We start from the raw sequence: 19,663 nt of genomic DNA, 5'->3' as shown, positions 1-19,663 counted from the left end.
TATGAATTTCCACTGCTCTCTTTTCTTCATGGCTCATCCATGAAGCCATAGGCATTAGTTGGAAGTCTCCCAATGTAGCATTTGGATCCCATAAATTCATGTCCGGAAGTGCCATGTTGTGTAGGTAAAATTCTGCTAGTTTTGCTTTATCCTTAGTTGAGCTATGATCACATAAATGCATAAATTGGCCATAATCTTGAAATGGTATTGTGCCCCTCTGGGCGAGTGTCTTGATCTGTAATTGGAGCCACTGATCTTTGAGATACAGTGCATATGATTTAGATGGTTGTCTGCACTACAATGCCTCCATTGCCCAGCTAGCCATGCAGGCTAGCTGGGCTTCCTTTTCTTGTGGCTACCTTTTCAAAATCATCACTTCAGTTTCTGCTTGGGATTCCTTTTCTTGCTACTGTTTCATTAGTGTCTCACTATCTGTCTGTGGTTCTTCTTTTTGTTGCTATTTTTCTGCTGCCTCACTATTTGCCTGGGGTCCCTCTTTTTGTTGCTATCCTTCCAAGATTGACATCTTATTTCCTCCTTGAGGTTCCCTTTCTTGTAGCTACTTTTTCAACAATTCATTTTCTTCCTGCAGTTGAACTATTCTGATGCTCTCTGTGTGCCTTACCATGCTCAATTCTCTGCTCATCTCTCTCAACTTGTTCTCCATGTGCCTTATATCTTCGACCCCTTTAGATTTTGCAATTTGCATCCAGGTGTGGGTCGTGACTCTTTCCTTCTCCAGTTCGAAGAAGAGAGGCACTGCAAATTTTTGTGGGATGATCTTCCCACCTTCTAGAAGGTTGTAGTAGGAGCCTAAGTTAGGCTGCGGTCCAGGCTCAGGTATCTCTTTTGCCTTACCTTCATCTTAGGACTGTTCTTCTGCCTTCTTTTCCAGTTTCTTAGTTTCTTTGAGCTTGGCCAATGTCTCCTATAGAGAGGTTTGTGCCTCCTGTAGAACTACTTTAGAGTCCATTAATTTGACCCTTTCCTTCCAGGTGGAGGTCTTAGGACTCCCTCTCTCATAAGTGATAGAGATTTTGGAGGGATATTCCTCCTTTGTTACAGTAGGTGCATCCTAAATTTTGATGGGTTCCTTTGAAGGTGGTTGAGGCTTCCCTATCTTGATCCTAGTGCTCTTTCAAGCTTTGAAATACATAGATGTCTGTCTCTTTCTCTTCCCTTTTTGCTTAGCTGGAGTGCTAAGTGCAGCAAGAACAACTGCTGCTTCTCTTGCTAGTGTCTCAGGAGACACTTCTTCTTGCTATTTTTCTTCTTCATCTTCTACAGTCTTGCCTATGTCTGTTGTTTCTATTTTTGTTTTTGCTATCTCTGGTGTTCTCTTCTCCTTTTCTTGCTGAGTTCCTGCCTTTCCTGTGGCAATCTTTTTCTGAGTTGTCTTGGGCTTCTTCTTCTCAGCTTTTGTCCTCTTCCTCTTCTCTACTTTTGATGTTGTTTTCTTCTCTGCTTTAGGTTCAACTGTGGTGGTGTCTTGTTTCTCTTCTCCTCTCTATTTTTCTTCTTTGTCTTCTCCCAATTGAATATTTTGTGTTTCCTCATGGATTTCCTTCTCAAGTTCCTCTTTCTGCTCCTCCTCTTCACTGCCAGATGGGCTAAGGTCATCAGTGAGAGTTTTTATGTCATCTTCCCTAGACATGTTCCTAAAAATTTCCCAGGCTATAGGGATGGTGTATGTGTGGAGGGCATCCTCTACTAGTAATTTAATGAGCCCATGGTGGGCCAGTTGGTCTGGAACCCCTGCATTCAACTTGGTGCCATACTCTATCAAAGATTGGAAGAGGAAATATGGGAGACTAAGTTTTCTAGATGCAGGTAGGTCCATTCCATATCTTAGTTCATGCAATAATCTGAAATGATAACCATGGACTATATTGTATCTCCCTTCACAAGAGATATATTTCATGATCTGGTAGCTGAACTCACCCCATGGATGAGGTATAATTGTCCTTCTGACCCCGTTCTTATCATCTACAGGTTGTTCATTAGGTTGGAAAAATGTCTTTTTAGCAACATGTCCTAATTGTTTTTCTTCTTTGCTCCAAGGGAGCCCAAGTGGAAGATATATCATTTTGTTGATGAGTTATGGTGTAAGCTCTATGGTTAGACCCCTGAAGCTAACTGTAGCATGGGTTTTTGAATGGGGTCTTAAAGACATTAAAAATTCCTCTGTCACTTCCTCATCATACCCATGATTTCTCTCAAAGAAAGGCATCCAGTTTTCCCTGGTAAAGAGGGCTACCACTTCTAGGTGTTCATGCAATTTGGTGGAATTCAAAGGCCCTTCTCTCATAAAACTCCCTGTCATGATGTTTAGTGACTGCTGGAAATTCTTAGGTGAGGAGGAAGGCAACAAATTTTCAAGACCGAAAACAAGGAACAACTGAGGTTTGTCTTTTTGGAACCAGAGAGGGAATTTTTCGTGTTTTTTTCACAACTGAAATTTCCAATTTCCCTCCCTTCAAACCTTGTTCTCAACCTAAATCTACTTCTAAGGGCTTTTTGAGGAAATCAAGATTTTGACAAAACAAAGAGTATATAAACCAGTTCTTTTCCTTCTCACAAGATAAACAGATTTCCCAAATGCAAATTCACACTTTTTTATTTTTAATAGGCTTGATTTTCTATGGTTGCATCCCTTCTTACAGGAGAATATGGGAAAGAAAAAGACAGACTTTTAGTGCAAAGAGTAAAATGGAGAGACTATATGTAATTCAAAAAAACACAGGCATACTTTTGTTTTCACTTCCCCTTCTTTTTCAACCCAGTACTTTGTTTCAAATCCCACCACCTTTTGTAGATATTCACATGCAGAGTGAGTTTCTGAGCCTACCTTGTTTCGAGCTCTGGGATTCTTGTAGAAAGTCTCATGTAGGCTGTGTTTCTGCTCCTATAGAATGTGATAATGCTCCTGTAGAGCCCGATAAGCGGGAGGGTTTTGAAAACTGGTCGAGAGCGATTGTTTTAATGTTCTAAAGGTGCTAGGTGAGTTTTTGCAGCCAAGAACTTGTCGATGCCAATGCAAACAAAAGGTGGTGGAGGCTTCTACCACAATGTACTTAAGCTGATGGCATGATCTGCGATGACGAGGTGAGGTGGAAGGATGGGTACATTATCCCCATCCAGACCGTTGGTCCCTACTCCAGTGCCATTATGGTTTTTCATGTCGCCTACCTACCACCGCTGCTATCATTCCCATTATACACCGCCACCACTACCAGTTCTGAGTTTTTCTTCCCGAGTTGATGGACCACGTGTGTTGATTGCACCTTCTGACCGCCGTTTGAATTGGATGAGGCTTGTTTGAACTAGACGAGGGTGGCCAGTTAGTTGGCCACCAATTTCATTTAAGCACGACTATCTCAAAGGTTCATGCAGTCCCTAAATAATATTCACGTAACAAAGGAATGGGTTTAGCCACTTACCTGTTAGTCACTACCGTGCTTTGCATGCTCAGACTTTGGCACTTTGTTCTTTGATTGCTACTGTTGTTGATGCTCATGGCCTCTAAACTGGTGGCTTGACTACCTTATGCTAGTGATTTTCAATCAAGAACCACTCCTTTCACGTTGCATACATCTTGACTGCATTGACTCTACCTCTGGAGCTTGTTTTCTAAAGGGATCAGCCATTATAGGAATCTTGTAGGATTTCCTGTAGCTACTTCTCCCTCTAAAATTTCTGGCTGATGCTTGAGCAGGGACTGAAGAGACAGTTGAGGAAGGTTCTGAAGGAAAGGAAGAACAGCTGGAATGCATCAGGTAAGAAACAAGTGAAGAATGCTGCTGTTTTATTCATCATTTTTTATTATTTAAAAAAAAACAAAAGAAATAGAATTTTTGTGTTTTCTGTGCAGGGAAGGAAAAGCAGGTGGAAATGTAGTGGTGCAGGGATGGAATGGAGAGTTAGGAGGATGAATGGTGGAAGGGAGGTCCACAGGCCTTCTGGACAAATTTCTAGCCCTCGGATTCTCTTCTGAACTTGATCTTGATCTCTCTGTGGTTTCTACAGGAGCCTCCTATAGAATCCAGAGAGTTTCCTATAGGATGAAAAATTTCCAGAATGAGTGAGGCCAAGGCCTGGGAAAAGACAATGGCGATGGATAAATGAGATATCAAGGGTGTATGCAGCTTGGCCATGTCCTTTCTCTTTCTGTGACCCTCCTGCAATCTGCAATGTATTCAAAGAAGTTAGTTTTTCTGCTTTTTTCTATTTTATTTTTTCCTTTTTTTTTTAATGAGATAGTTGGGGTGCCTCCAAGAGGTTTTCACCCTAACTACCTGCCTTGGGCGCCTCCAGGAGGTTTTCACCCAAGGATCTTTTATTTTCTTTTTCTTTCTTTTTTCATTTTCTTTTTTTTGTTTAGGGTGTGGGTGGAGTGGAGGTAGAGACCTGCTCCACTACCAACACTATTTTACTCAGATTTTCAATGAATTCCTGCTTGGAAAGGGGCTTCTTGTAGATCTTCAACCTATGCCCATTAACGAGCATGGGGATGGCTTCTTCATCGATGGTCCAGATCAGGACTGAACCATTGTCATTGCATTTTTCTACTGTGTACGGCCCCAACCATCTTGTCCTCAGTTTTCCCTTGAAATCCTTATATCTTGAATCATATAGTAATGCCCAATCTCTTTCTTGGAATTTTTTTTCTTTGAAGTGTCTGTCATGCCATATTTTTGTTTGAAGTTGGACTACCTCTGAGTGGAGAAGGGCGTGCAATCTCTGTTCATCCAATCCATTTAGCTGAAGTAACCTTTCCTTTTGTGCATGGCTGAGATCTAGGTCCAACTGAGTTGCCATCCTTAATGTGTAATTTTCAAATTATATTGACAATAAAGCTTTCTTCCCATAGACTAGCTCATAGGGTCTGAACCCTGTGGTGGTTTTCCAGTGGTGTTATAGGCCCAGGTGGCCTCAACCAATTAGTCTACCCAATCTTTCCTACTACTGCTCACTACCTTAGTGAAAATCCCTTCCAAATCTCGGTTAGTGACTTCCACCTATCCATTTTCTTATGGATGATAAGGGGTGGAAGTTCTGTGCTTAATTTTGTGATGTGTGAGCAGGTCTTCAATCAGATTGGGTTTAAACTGACTCTCTTGATCTATGACTAATTCTCTTGGATAGCCAAACTTGTAGAAGATATTCTCTCTCAAAAACTCAGCTACTTTTTCTTCTATTGCTGCCTTGATCACCTTTGTTTCTGCCCATTTTTTCAGATAATCAGTACACACAATGATGTAAGATTTCTGTTTTGAAGGAGGGTTGATAGGACCCACAAAGTCCATGCCCCACTTCTCAAATGGCTCAAAAGTCAATTGAGGTTGCAGGGGCATCTCGTCCCTTGGAGTAGGTTTCCCCATCCTTTGACATCGGTAACATTGGCTGATATATCTTCTGACATCTTGATGAAGAGTGGGACAATAGTAACCTGCTTGCAGAATTTTGAAGGCAGTCCTCTTTGTTGCAAAATGGCCCCCACAGGGCCCATCATGATAGGTTAGGAGAATGTCAAAAACTTCCTCTTCCCTGACACATCGCCTCAAAATATGATTTGGGCCAAGTTTAAAAAGATTTCCCCCCATCCAGGTGAATGGGGTACTTTTCCTCATGATCTTGCTCTTCTCTTTTGAGGATGGGTGTGGCAGAAACTGTGTTGAAACCAAGTAATTTTCTATATCAACAAACTATGGAGAGAGTACTGAAATAAAAAATAGGTGTTCGTCTGGCATTTGATCATCCACCATTCCTTCTTCACCTGCAGGCAGATCTAGTCTAGACAAAAAATCAACAAAAACATTTTCTTACCTGGCTTATTAACAATGGTTAAATCAAATTGCTGTAATAAAAGTAACCATCTAATAATACGAGCATTCACATCTAGTTTTTTCATCAAATACCTAATCGCAGCATGATCAGTGTGCACGAATGTTTGATAGTCGGTGATGTAGTTTCTAAACTTATTTAGGGAATGGACTATAGCTAGGAGCTCTTTTTCGGTTACAGTGTAGTTTAATTCTGCCTTGAACAAGTTTTTACTTACAAAATATATGGCATAAGGCAACTTCTCATCAACTTTCCCTAAGGCTGCTCCTATCGCTTTTTTTGAGGGATCTGTATGAATGTGGAAAGGTAGGGCCCAAATTGGACCTCTCAAAATTGAGGTAGTTACCAGTTTACCTTTCAAGGTGTCCAGAGCCTCTTGACAGTTGTCAGTCCATATGAACTCAACATCTTTTCCCAAAAGACCAAACAATGGAGAGGCTATCTTACTAAAATCCTTAATGAATCTTCTATAATACCCTGCTAAGGCTAGGAAACTCCAAACATCTCTTACCTTTCCAGGAGGTGGGACCCTTTGGATGATGGCAATCTTATTGGGATCCACTTGTAATCCTTGTTGAGAAATTGTATGACCTAGCACGGTCCCTTCAGTCATTAGGAATTTGCATTTTTCAGGACTGAGGGATAGGTTCATTTCGATGCACTTGGCTAAAACTTTTCCCAGGTTAGTCAAAGCTTCCTGGAAGTTAGAACCATAAGGGGTAAAGTCATCCATATAGATTTCCACTGAATCATGAATCAGTTCAGCAAATATGCTAAATACTGCTCTCTGGAAAGTGGCAGGAGCATTGTGCAACCCAAAAGGAAGGACCCGGTATGCAAAAGTACCCCAAGGATAAGTGAAAGTGGTCTTATCTTGGTCTTTTGGGCTGATTTGGATCTGGTTGTACCCACTGAACCCATCTAGGAAGGAGAAGAAATTCTTCCCTGCCAGGCCATCTAACACTTGATCTATGAAAGGTAAAGGAAAATGGTCCTTCTTTGTGGACTTGTTTAGTTCTCGATAATCGACATAGATTCTCCACTTCCCATTTTTCTTTGGCACCAACACCAAAGGAGAGACCCATTCGCTGTCAGAGATGGGGTAGATGAATCCTGCATCCAACAACTTTTGTAGTTCTTCTTTGACAATATCCTTAAGGGCTAGATTCATCCTCCTTTGAGGCTGCCTGACTGGTTTACAATCTTCTTTAATGTAAATGTGATGGGTACAGACTGAAAGTTGGACTCCCTTCATCTCCTTATAGCTCCAAGCAAAAGAATCCGAGTGGTTTTTCAATAAGCTACACAGTTCTTTCTCCTGAGAGGTGGATAGGGATGAGTTGATCTTTAAGGTTCTCTCTGGGCCAAATTCCACATTCTTAACTCCGAGAGAGGTCAGATCAACCACATAGAGATCAACTAAAGCATCGGTTTGGGTTTCTTCCACCAGCTCTTCTAATGGAAACACACTGGGGGGTGGATTCTGAATCAAGTTTTCAATAAGATCATCCTCAGTTTGTGGGCCCCCCATGGTAGCTTCTATTGTACACAATGGTGCAGAATAGACTTCATCCTCATCTTCCTCCTCCAACCAGAGAGGTAAATCATGTTCTAACAGAGGTTGGGAAGGAGGATATAGGATAGCTATTTGGACATATTCCCATCCTTGATTGTCATGTTCCCAACTCAACAACTGATGTAGCCATCCGCAGTAGCCAACCAGGGTCTTCCTAGGATGAGAGGATACCTAGTGAGATTTTCCTTTGGCTGGAGAACCAAGAAATTAGCAGGGTACTCCAAAGAATCAATAGAGACCATTACATCTTCCACAATCCCCTCAGGGGTCACGGTGGAGCATCTACTAGTTGCAGTACTATTGTGGTCTTTCTCAGGGAACCTTGAAGGTTGAGCTTGAGCATAGTGTCCTTGGTCATCACATTAATGGCAGCCCCTAGATCAATCAGGGTATGGGGGAATATGGTGCAATTTATGTGGACATTGACTACAGGACTCCCACCATCTAGATATTTTGGACAGTTGTCCTATGACATTGATAGTTGGAGCATCTCTCCTGCGCCTTCCTGGGTGCCTGAAGCACTTCTCCTTGATCATCTTGTTGTATATAAGCACATCTTTTATGGCTTGGAGAAGTGGTATCTTTACACATAACTATTTCAATTCTCCCAGAAGTTCAGTTTCTTTAGGGGTTGGTTGTGTGGTTACAGTTGGTCTCTCAGGAAAGGGTGGAATGACTTTCGGTTCAGTTTCCTATTTTTCTTCCTCATCCTCCTTAGGAGGAGGTTGGCTATCTGGGATAACGTTCCCAGATCGTAGGTTAATCTCCTGAATTTCCACAACATAGGTCAAGCATGATGTTTCTCTAGTATATACCTACTGGGCATATCTGTTATTGGGGTTCGAGTTCGGTTGAGCAGGTATTTGGGGTTTCCTGGGTGGAGCAAGAGGCAATGGTTGTGGTTGAGCAGGTGGTGGAGCCAAAAGAGCAGGAGGAGAGTTGTACTGGGGCCTCCACCCTTGATGAGGTGCATTCCACTGAGGCTGTGGCTAAGCATAAGAGTGAGATGGAGGAGCAACTGGTTGAGTATGATATTGAGATGGATATGACCAAGGAGGGGGTGTGGACTAGGAAGGACAAGCAGGGGGACCCCAAGAAGGCATGGAAGTGGATTGATTGGAGTTGTAATAAGTGTGGGATGTCCCTTGCATTCCCTATTGGTAAGGTCTGGGTCCATGTGGCCTCCTTTAGTTCATGAAATGGAGTGGTTCAGTGGCGCCTTCGCCCCCCTGATATGCAGCTTTAATTTCAGGCAAGGAAGGGCACTGATTTGTAGGATGGTCTTCTTCACAAACTAAACACACTTCTATAGAGTGCAATGGACATCTATTCCTAGGATGCTTTCTAGTGCACCTGGGACAAAAGATGGCCAAAGCCTTCTCAGCTTCCTCTTATTTCCTTTTGATATGCAAGGTGTCCATTTGCATTGCAAGAGTCTGCCTCATCTCGCTCTTGAAATCTTCCAGCTGATTCTCAAGTTTGCTTCTAAGGGATGAATTGGATAAGGGTGTACTGGCTAAAGGTTGACTTCCCTTGCCTCTCTTTCTGGCTGCCCTAGAATGGTTTCTAAACACAGTCTTTATGTCATCATAAGGCAGTTGGTAGATGTCTCTCCCAGCTAGCAACTAGAGGGTATCTAGAAGGTCTTCAAGAACTCCTCTAAGCAGGACCAACTTCAGAGGGGTCAAGTGTGCACCTGGCCCTTTTATAACTGAGTTGGAACCTCTCTTCGTAGTCTTCTAAAGATTCATCACTTCCCATGGTCATTCGGAAGATTTCTTTCTGGTATCCTTTGACCTATAGTAGTCCCAGTATTTGTTGTTAAAGGCTTGTTGCATCTGAGCCCAAGTTGTGATATTGTTTCCAGGTAACCCCATGAACTAGCGTAATGTTGCATCCTTAAGGGTAGAAGGGAACAGCTTCAACTTCTGCTCGTTTTCTGCATAGTCATAGGTTCGACAAAGAACAACAAATTCAAACAAGAAGGTATCAGGATCTTCGGTAGTCAATCCATGGAAGTGAGGTAAGGCTGAAGACTTACGTTTTTCATTTTTGTGTCCCCATTGGTCTCTCGGATAGGAAAGGCACCCTCTATTCTTTCCCCATTTCCTCTAATGTTTTTGTTTTCATCCATAGTCTCATGAGGAATGGTTTCTTGCTCTTCTTCTGTTATATGATCTTCGTATATCTCTGGGGGTTCACCTATAGGTTCTTCTGGATCACTGCCACCAAAGAAGAGAGAAGGGTGACTTAGGGATGTGGTGGGGGTGTTGGGTAGGAATTTTCCTGAATTGTCTTGGTTCCTACGAGGCATGAAAGGAAATCTCTTTTTGGGTGATTTTTGTTTCTTCTTTTTCTTGTACCTGCAAAACTAAAATGAATTGAACAACAAAGTACAACTAACTAAAATGAACTTGCTGAAATGAAATTGCAGAATTGAAATGAAAGCAAGGAAATGACTAATCTATTTTGCTGAAATGGAAATTGCAAACTTGAAATAAAAGTAGGAAATGACTAATCTATTTTGCTGAAATGGAAATTGCAGAATTGAAATGAAAGCAGGAAATGCCTAATCTATGCTTTCTGAAATGAAAATTGCAGAATTGAAATGAAAAAACTACTCTATGTTTGTTGATATAAACTACTTAGTAGAATGTTGCAGTAGAAAATAGAAGCAAAGCAGTAATCACAAAATACTCTAATGTTTCCCTGGTAATGGCACCAAAAAGATGGTGAGCACCAGTATTGCAGCAATAATTCTGCAACTCCTGGGGCTCTCTACTTTACTTTTATCAACCCGGTAGTTCGTAACAAACTTGGAAGCGACGGTGTTGTATGCACAAGTACTAGCTCTTACTGCAGGCTGTCACTTGATCAACTGGTGCAAGTTCACTAGGAGCTTAAACCAACTTCTATGAATTCTCAAAAGAAGCTTTTAACTATGATGAAAGAAAGCTAAGTCCAAAGAGGCTATTCTACTTGCAGAAAGAGAAGGAAAACTAAATGTAATGCGAACCCTAGAAAACCCTAATCTACCCATTAACCCTAATGTTGCAGGAAAAGAGATCAAAACTGATGAAATGAGTGCCATTGACTACTAAAAAAGTAAATTGCATTTATTCAAGCTACTTCTGAAAAAAATGAGAAGGAAACATCTTTTTGTACTTTTAAGTGTTTTTATGTGAAATTATTGTGCTTGTGATTTATCTAGTTAGGACTGTGCAGAGGTTTGGTGGCAAAGGAAGATGGAGTTGGATTTTGCAAAGGGTGAGGAAGGTGTGGAGAGGTTCTAAGAAGCCCCTAGTACCATTTTGAAGACTTCCATTGCGATCAGACTTCGAAAAATCACTCACAGGAAATTCTACAAGAGGCTGCAGCGGATGTACAGGAGGTTCTACAAGAGGATCTACAGGAGGAGACCGAAATCTGTTTTTGGAGTTTTGAAAGCTGAAAAATGATGGGAAAAGGGAACTGAAGGCTGGATGAAGGTTTTGAGGTGTCTATAATGATGAACATGATGGTTGGATTTGTTCAAATGGCAAGAAAACAACTTTATGGAAAAATGTAGAGATTAGGGCAGATTGGAGAAATGTTGTGAATGAGCTGGGAAATCTATGAGGAGTGAGCTGGTGCTGGCTATTGCATGGATGGATGGTGATCTAGAAGGTCTTGCAATAGATCTACATAAAAACTGATCAAAGGAAGAACTATTATACCATGAAAACAGAGCTTTTTCTATCTTGACCTAATTTTTGACCTACAAACATAAAAATGTTGAACTGTCACTTATGAACAGAAAAGAATGTGGATAACTATGCTAAAATAATAGAAAATGATATAAGTAAGTGAATCTGAACTAATATCAACTTTTCCAAATCAGGTTATCACACTAGCAGTTGCATGGAAGAGCAAAAAATTGTGTTTTTGGTGGCAGCAGTAGTGCCTTGACCTCAAATCATAGTCCCAAGAAGGGAGAAAGGAGATCAGGGCTTGTTGTGGCCTTTTTGAATCTTATTTTGTCACTGTAGTAACTTAATTGATCAACTGAAACAATAACAATTATACTAAGCATCAAAAGCAACCTATTCTAACAAAGCAAAGTGAATTTATGCAATAGAAATTAAATGATGAATGGAAGCAAAGAACATATAAGTACACAAAGGAGGTGTTGGAAAAATTGGGCTGGGCCCTAACCTAAGAGCTTCAGCCCTCTGAAAGAGATCAGTCCTGGCTCAAAAATTGTTTCATCGTCATTTATCAAAAAATAGCAGTTACATCACATAAACTGTTCTAAAAAAGAACTCGAAAATAAGCTGACCAATGTGCTGCACAAAAGTGTGAAAATCTACTAAGAACTAGCTAAACTACTGAGGCTCGAAGCCTTATTATTTATAAAAATGGGGACTTCCAACAGTCCTCCTAAAATCAAGGAACTCGGCTTCCTAGAATTGAAGATAAACAACAGTCCTACTTGACTTGCTCCGCTACCCCTTCGAATCATCAATGTGGGCCTTTATGCTTCGAGTTGTTGATGGAGGATTAGAGGAAAGGGGTCATGAATGAAGGAGACACCCCCTCTACAAGTCCTCTTCCTTGTTTTCCTCAAGTTTCACTACCATTTGCTCATAAATTCCTTGTCTTTGTCCAAAATTGTCCAAAAATCTGCATAAAGCACTCATTAGACTACATGGTAAAGTGACCAACCCAATTCACTCTATTAGCATAAATATATTCAAAAAAATGCATTAAACTAATGAGAATGGTGGATTAAGTCAAAATAAGAGGCAGAATGAGCCCATATAATTACCCATTTATGGGGCTCATCAATTATCAATGCAGTATTTAATGTACCATGCTAACGCATGATCTTGCAAAGCAATAACCAATGTTGCTTTCTTCATTTGATAATATGTGATACCCTGAGCTTCCCATACGGCCTTCACGGTGAACCAAAACTGGTCCAGATCTTCATTTCCAATGCCCTTAAACATAGGTATCTTTACTGAGTTCTCCATATTGAATGGTGGTGGAGGTGGTGGTGGTGTAGGCGAAGGTGTATGCGGCGGAGGTGAAGATGAAGGCGGTGTGGGTGGATGGGGTATTCGGCGAAACCCTTGCTTTATCAACTTAACAATGCTCTATGGAGATGCTTATGTTGCTTCTTCCTCATCACTTAGAGGAGGTTCAATTAGTGAGCTATATTCAAGGCCTCTTTTTCTTGTGTTCCTAAATGTCCTTCCACTTCGCGTAGCCCCAAACATCAAGGTATCTGCATAACTTTCTTTTCACACAAGAGCATCTTAATCCAGGTATTTAATGATTTTAAATACTTACCTTGCGGCCCCTTGAAGAAGTGGCTCCCTGCTTCGCTATAACTAACCGAGGTATCGATCGCGAACTCTGTCATGAACCCTCCTATGATTCGATCGAGCCAATGATTGACAACGCACACGATCTTATCTTCAAAGGCTTCTAATCTCTGCACTAACTCTGGTGTCCAGACTATTGGACTGTCAAGTCTCCACCTTCCTTGGTCATCTACCAATTTCCCGATCCATTGTACAACTCGACTGGGAAGGAACAAAATAAGATCTCATGTATTTCTATGTACAGGTATCTATCCAACCACTATTCTTTTGTCAATCATGGATTCATGTTCTCTTGTGCCACGAATTCCTAGATATTTTCTATCCAACGGGCCTTCAATCTCTTTCTTAGTTGGATTCCAGTGATGTGACATCACACATCCTGTTATGCAGATCCCAGTCCTGGCAAGGGAACCATTAGTTGGCTTGATGGGCCCTGACCCAGGTTCATTATTAATTTGCCAAGAAAATCCCTACACTACTGGCCCTTTCAGCATCAATCCACGGAGCACAGACTGAAGTCCTACCCGAAGTAGTATGGGGGGATGCTGGAATCAATTTTCCACCCCCTGAGATAGTTGTGAGGTCGATTTATACCCTAACCCTTCCTTCGCACAGACCAATAATTCTTTTAGGGCTTATAAATGCACTTCTCTTACTCGGATTTGAAACCTTTGCAAAGGTCTGCGATCATCCTTTACGGACCCTAAATAGGAAATTTAGATGCTTACGCACCCCGTAAGTACTCTTACTTCTGTGTCTACCCAAATTAGCTTAAGAATTCGTTATCTTCAACATGCATTATGATTATCTTCGCGTAAACATATATTATTACTTGGCTTGAGGGGGCCTGACCTAGTTGCAGTGTTAGTTAGCCAAACAAATCCCTACACTATTGGCCCTTTCGGCATCATCCCATGAAGCGTGGATTGAAGTCTCACCCGAAGCAGTATGGGGGGATGCTAGAACCAAGTTTCTACACCCTTGAGATGGTAGTGATGTCGGTTTATTCCAACTATACCTGCCTCCACGTAGGTCCCTTCGCACTCTATTCCACCTTTCAGTACCTTCGCGAAGTGTTACTATCGGCTTCCACATAGCCTTAACTACGGGCTGAGATGCTTTCACACCACTAGGGCAGCGAACTGTGATATTTCCCCAAACTACGCTAAGTATCTTAATTATCTTATTAACAGATCTTAGTTAGCTTCATGTAAATAGATGTTCTTACTTGCGTTCACTTAACCAATACAATTATACACATTCACACATCATATAAGCATTAGAAGTTAAATTCATACCCAATATAACAGATGCATAAATAGGAAATGAATATGCAGAAATGATAGAAAACTTCTCTTTATTAATACTTCCAGATGATTATAGGCTCAACTCACCCTGCGCACTCAGCTGCAGGGGTCTGCGCACTCAGTTGCAGGGGTTTGCGCACTTAGCTGCAAACTACTAGGCCTCTGCGTACTCACTGCAGAGTCTCTACCTATGCCACAACCCAAAACTTAGACTTACACTTCAGAGCTATCATGCATACATCTTCATTACTTCGACATTGTCTTGTTCCTTCGATTCCTTAACTACTTAGAGCTTCGCTCTATTTATACAATATTGACATTACATTATCAAAAAAAGGGTGAATAGACGTGTGACTCTTTAATAACTACGCGCTACGCACCCAAAAAATGTGGAGTCTTTACATTGGAATTACAAAATTGGACCAAAATCTGGGCTCTAAGCCCCAAAGCTTCCCTTGGGGGATCCCGTGCCCAATACGCCCCCAACACAAACATTGTGACTCGCCCTCGAGTCACTCTGCAAGTGCAGAGATCTTAACGTGAAGACCTCCCAGCTCTGTTTGGATCACTGCAAGTTTGGTAGCGCACTGATCGAACACATACTCGACTTCCTTCACGTGTTGTTCGATGACTGTTGTTGTTGTTGAACTACTTCCCTAAATCCTCTCCTGAGTTGCTCGTAGTTGTGCAAAATTTGCTTCAATGGAGGTTGTAATTGTATAAGCCTCATCGATCCATGGTTGTAGGAGCTCTTTCAAGACCACTACTTTGTGCCGAACAGCATCCATCTATTCCTTAAGTGCCTTTGCATGCTACATCTGTGCAAGCCTTTATGTAAGGGAAACCGTTTGCACGATCCCTTTTATCTCATCATATTTCTATTGCAATTCGTGCACCTCTGTCTCTAGGAACGCCAGATTCGAGGTCCTCCTAAAGGGTGGTTAGGACCTTGAATGATTGTTCGAACAGCTTCATGCAGTTTTTCACTGCACTGTTAACCACCACGAACATTGTTGTAATTGCAGTGGTATGCTATTCCCTAACCTCTGGCAGTGTTGAAGGCTGAGAATTCAACTAGAGTTATATGATCTGTAGGTTCAGCTCTAGTTGAACCCTTGCGATTTCTGCTCTTGCGTCATGCACCCCTGTGGCTAACTTACGGACGCGCACCTTCATCAGTTCCCCTACTTGAATGGCCAACTCCATGACCATTTGGCAGGCTTCCTCCACAACCTACATTATCTATTTTTCTGCTCCACAGCCTCGTTGTGTTATAGGCTCAACTGCTTAATGTTGATGCGTTGCTCGCTCATTATCTGTAGAGCGCGACTGCCTTAGATCTTCTTAGTTTTCCGCTGAAGTCTTTCTTAAGAGAAAGTTCTACTTCCTGCTTCTTGATATGCCAGAATGCATTTGGATCATCTGAGCAACATTCTTTAAATCTAGCAGTGAGATCTGCTATTTTAGAGGCATATTTTCCATTGTCCAAATGTTCTTATGTCTTTAAAACTTCTCTTTTTATTTCCATTTTTGCCAGAAGCTTTTCCATTCTCTCAAGCCTTTTAATTCTAATAGGAGAATTAGAATTAATAAATGGAAAATGATTTCTTTATTCTCTAAGCTGATAAAATATCCATACCTCTGGGTTCTTGTATAAAACTTTGCTCCATGCATGCTGAAATTTTGAAAGAATGGGGTCCCAAGGTACATTTCACAATCAAGTCCTGGGACAACGGGACAAACTAAATGAACTCCAATTTTTTCTGTTAGTAGAACATCTATTTCTACTTCATACTTGGTGGGGATATCACCACTTGCTGTAATCACTCTTGGACATGTTTTTGGTCTTCGGTGGTGCATGTTGACTATAGTATCACTTACAATATTTAACCTGGAACCAGTGTCCATAAGGAATTTCTAGAATTCATACTGGTTCCCAATTTTTACCTTCATTTTGACACAATACATGACATCTCTGTTCATGCTATTGCATCCAAAATCTGACCTGGCCTTCTCCTCTTCTTCTCCTTCTCCCGGGCTGCTTTGCTACTGAACCTGTCCTAGATGATAAGTCCAGTTCTCTATTTTTCCCGAAACTGGGCCTTGTGATGTAGTGGCAAAAGATGCTTGTGCATTCATGATTCTTAGGCTCAGCTCATTGTGTCTTTTTACGCACAATCTTCTATTCTCCTTTATTGTTCTTCTCAATTCCTTAATTGCTTGATGGACTGCAGGCAAGGTCTGTGGCAGATCTTCTCCAAAGTCTTCATTTCTGAATTGTCTGGTTAAAGCCTCTACTGAGAAAAGAGTAGCAGGAGGCACATACCCTTTGTTTGGAGAATTTTTTGACTAGTAGGTGTTTGCCTCAAATGTTCTGTTAGCAAAGATTTGTACATGTTTTTCATCTGTTGGTCAGTAGCAGCCATCATCGGTGCAAAGATATTTTTGCTGGTCTCATCATAATCAGTCTTCATCATCCTGACTATATTACATGTAAAGACATCAGGGTCATCAAAATCACAATATTTACATTTTGTATAATGAGGATCATTACAAAGTTCTTCATCGGATGATTCTTCTGAATCAATAAAATTTAAATCATTTTCTGATTCAGAATTAGAAGATACAAGCTCATCACAGCTGCTAGGAAGATCAAAGGAATTAATTTTTCCTTTCTTATTTCTATACTGGACTTTCTTCTTTGATGTTTCCTTCCTTTTGTTTGGGCAATTTGGAGCTGTGTGGCCTTTCTTGTTACAGTTGTAGCATATGATTTCTTTGTCTTTGGAAAACATTCTTGTGTGCTTGTAAGGTTTAGCTTTATGATGTTTTCCTCTTGGTTTTTCTTGGGAAAACTGGGAATTATTTTTGAAATGCTTTTTCTTTTTTTGTTTATGCCCCTCAAAATTACCAGCTTTGCCAAGGTTCCATTGCTTACAGAGCTGTTGATAACCATGTGGCTTCTTAGGATTACTATCTGCTATGGCAATCTTCATCTGTGAGCATAATTCAACAATAATAGCTTTAACAGCTTGCCTGATTATACCAAATTTGTAATCACCAACCTTTCCTGGTAATTTGTTGACAATAGCAGAGGAGACCCACTGGGGAAGGGATGCTACAAAGATTTCTTTCCACTTTGGCTCAAGGATGAGATCTGGAGTCAAAGTGTGCAATCTATGAAGGAACTCATTAAAATACTCATCAAAGTGCTGCATGTTATGCAGTTTCATAGCTAGCAAAGTGATGGTAGTGATGTCATTAGTTATTTGGGGGAATCCAATGAAATTGACTGTAATGCCATAGAGAAGCTTTCCTATCATATTGTTGACAGGCATATGAGTAACAGGGTCTATATGGGTGGTACCATCCTCATTTAGAACCATAGCCTGTTCCCAACTAGGTAGGAGGTTTGGCTCTTTCAGTGTTTCAGCTTTTATCCAAGAGTCCAGTGTACCCTCAAATCACCTAATTATTCTTCTCGTAGCATTAATGGGACCTATGTAATCTGCAAGATAGGTCCTATAACAAACAAGCATGTAATGTAAAACAGACATGATTTCAGCTTCAGTGCAATTGTCAATATTCCATGAATAAGTAGAATTTGCAGACCAATCCTTATGATATTCTGATTTCATAAGGTCTTTGCGATCAGGTGCAGGATTCCAGGTAGTCTCCCATCTGGATCTCGAAGATGTAGCATTGACCTGGTCTTTGTCTTCATCAGACTGTTCTTGATCTGATATAGAGAAGTTATTGATACAGGCTTCAAGGTCTTCAATCTGTGGTTCTGCTTCTATCTTATGAAGGCTTGTATCAAAAATTTCTACTTCATCTTTAATGGATGAATCTTCGAACATGAAATTGGAAGATTAAAGCTTGCTTGATTCTTCAGTTTCTTTGGATTGTTTTATGGCAAGGTGTGGACTAAAGAAACTGGGATTAGCAAACAAAGAATATGGATGAGAGGAAGTTGGAGGTGGAAAAGTTATAGAACTGGGTGTTCTGATGAGGCTTTCCACAGAAGGAGTGATAGAATATGGAACAGAAGTCTTGGCTTCTGAAAATATAGTTGCAGATTTGTAAGCTTCCACCCTAGGCTTCTTCTTCAGGGATTCTATTCCTTGAGATACTTCCCAAACTTGTGTTTTTACAATATCTAGAGAAGTATTGATTTTTACTCTTTCTTTTCCATGAGCAGAGGTAGCTTCATGGGTGTTTTTTTCTATTTGTCCTGTCTGCAGAGACAACCTGTCAAGACTCTTGGCAAGAGCCTTATCATTCTTTGTTAGAGTGTTTACACTTCTATTTAGACAAACTGTGTTATAATCTTGTTTCCTTAAAATGCTCTCAAGTATAGTTTTCATTTTAGAAATAGCAGTTTCAATATTCTCAAATTTAGAACTGACAAATTTCTCAAGACTACATAGAGCTAGATTTGTCCAGTTGGTAGCAGCAACAGAATCCCTTGCTGCTAAATTAGGATCATCAACATGAGATGGAAGTAATTTGTACAATTTTCCATCTTGACTTCTTATTACAAAATTCTTCCAAGGGGGAAATTTTGTATCTGTTTCCAAAAGGTTACCATCAAGGAGTTCCCACTTGTGTTTAATTGGTGTTCTAGTCCGCATCATATTTACTTGGAGCTGAGAACAAACATTTCTTAGTAATTTCTCTACTTCTATTTGAACGGCAATCAGAGATCTTGGAATATTTGGCTTATTCATCATACTCTGAATTTTTGGTTGGAAAACATGAGCTTTTAGAGGAGGAGGAATTACTACTGGATTTTCATTCAACTTCTCTTCTACAAATCTCTCTGGATCCTTGATTCTCTTTTGTTTTGCTTGGTTTCTGAATTGCTTCTTCAGGGATTGCTCTATTATATTTGCAGAAGGGTAGTACCATTCATAGAATGATATCCACTGATTTTCTGTCTTCATCCATTCTTTCCATTTCTCAACATTCTGTCTATTGAAGGCAGGGCGATCATCTTTTGGAAGAAGCATTACTTCTTCGAAATACAAATGTTCTTTCTCATGTGTAAACATGTCCCAATTGAACATTTTCTTTTTCCATTCATCATCTAGATCATATGGACTTATTCCTTTAAATATCTTTAGAAAAGCAATTATCTCTGAATCAAAAGGAATTTCTACATGCTTTGGAATCTTATCAATAGGATTCCTTCTATATTCAGGGATAGGTGAAGAATCAACATAGCCTAAACCAAAAGTAGAAGAACCAGAGACTGTATGTACAAGTAGTTCTTCTTGCGGATTGAAAAATACAACATTTGAGTAACTTTCTCCAGAAGAATCAGACGGAGGAGTAAATCTGATCATATTGATTTTATGACGGTCTGAAGACTCACCACGGGGTGTTGGTGGTTCTGAAGAAAATTGGCAAAATGTTTTTGAGCAGTGTGGATGGTCACAGACTGAACTGAAAGGCTGAGAAGGCTTGTCTGTGAAAATAATCTTCTGATGGAATCATACACTGCTTGGTCAATTACGAACTGCGGAGGAGCTTGGATTTGGGCAGGATGTAATTGGCTGATTGTA

This window comes from Pinus tabuliformis, chromosome 7 (assembly GCF_031772625.1).
Source record: "Pinus tabuliformis cultivar Carrire ecotype Pingquan chromosome 7, CPIR1, whole genome shotgun sequence".
Lineage (NCBI taxonomy): Eukaryota > Viridiplantae > Streptophyta > Pinopsida > Pinales > Pinaceae > Pinus > Pinus tabuliformis.
Note: the sequence above shows the minus strand (reverse complement) of the source record.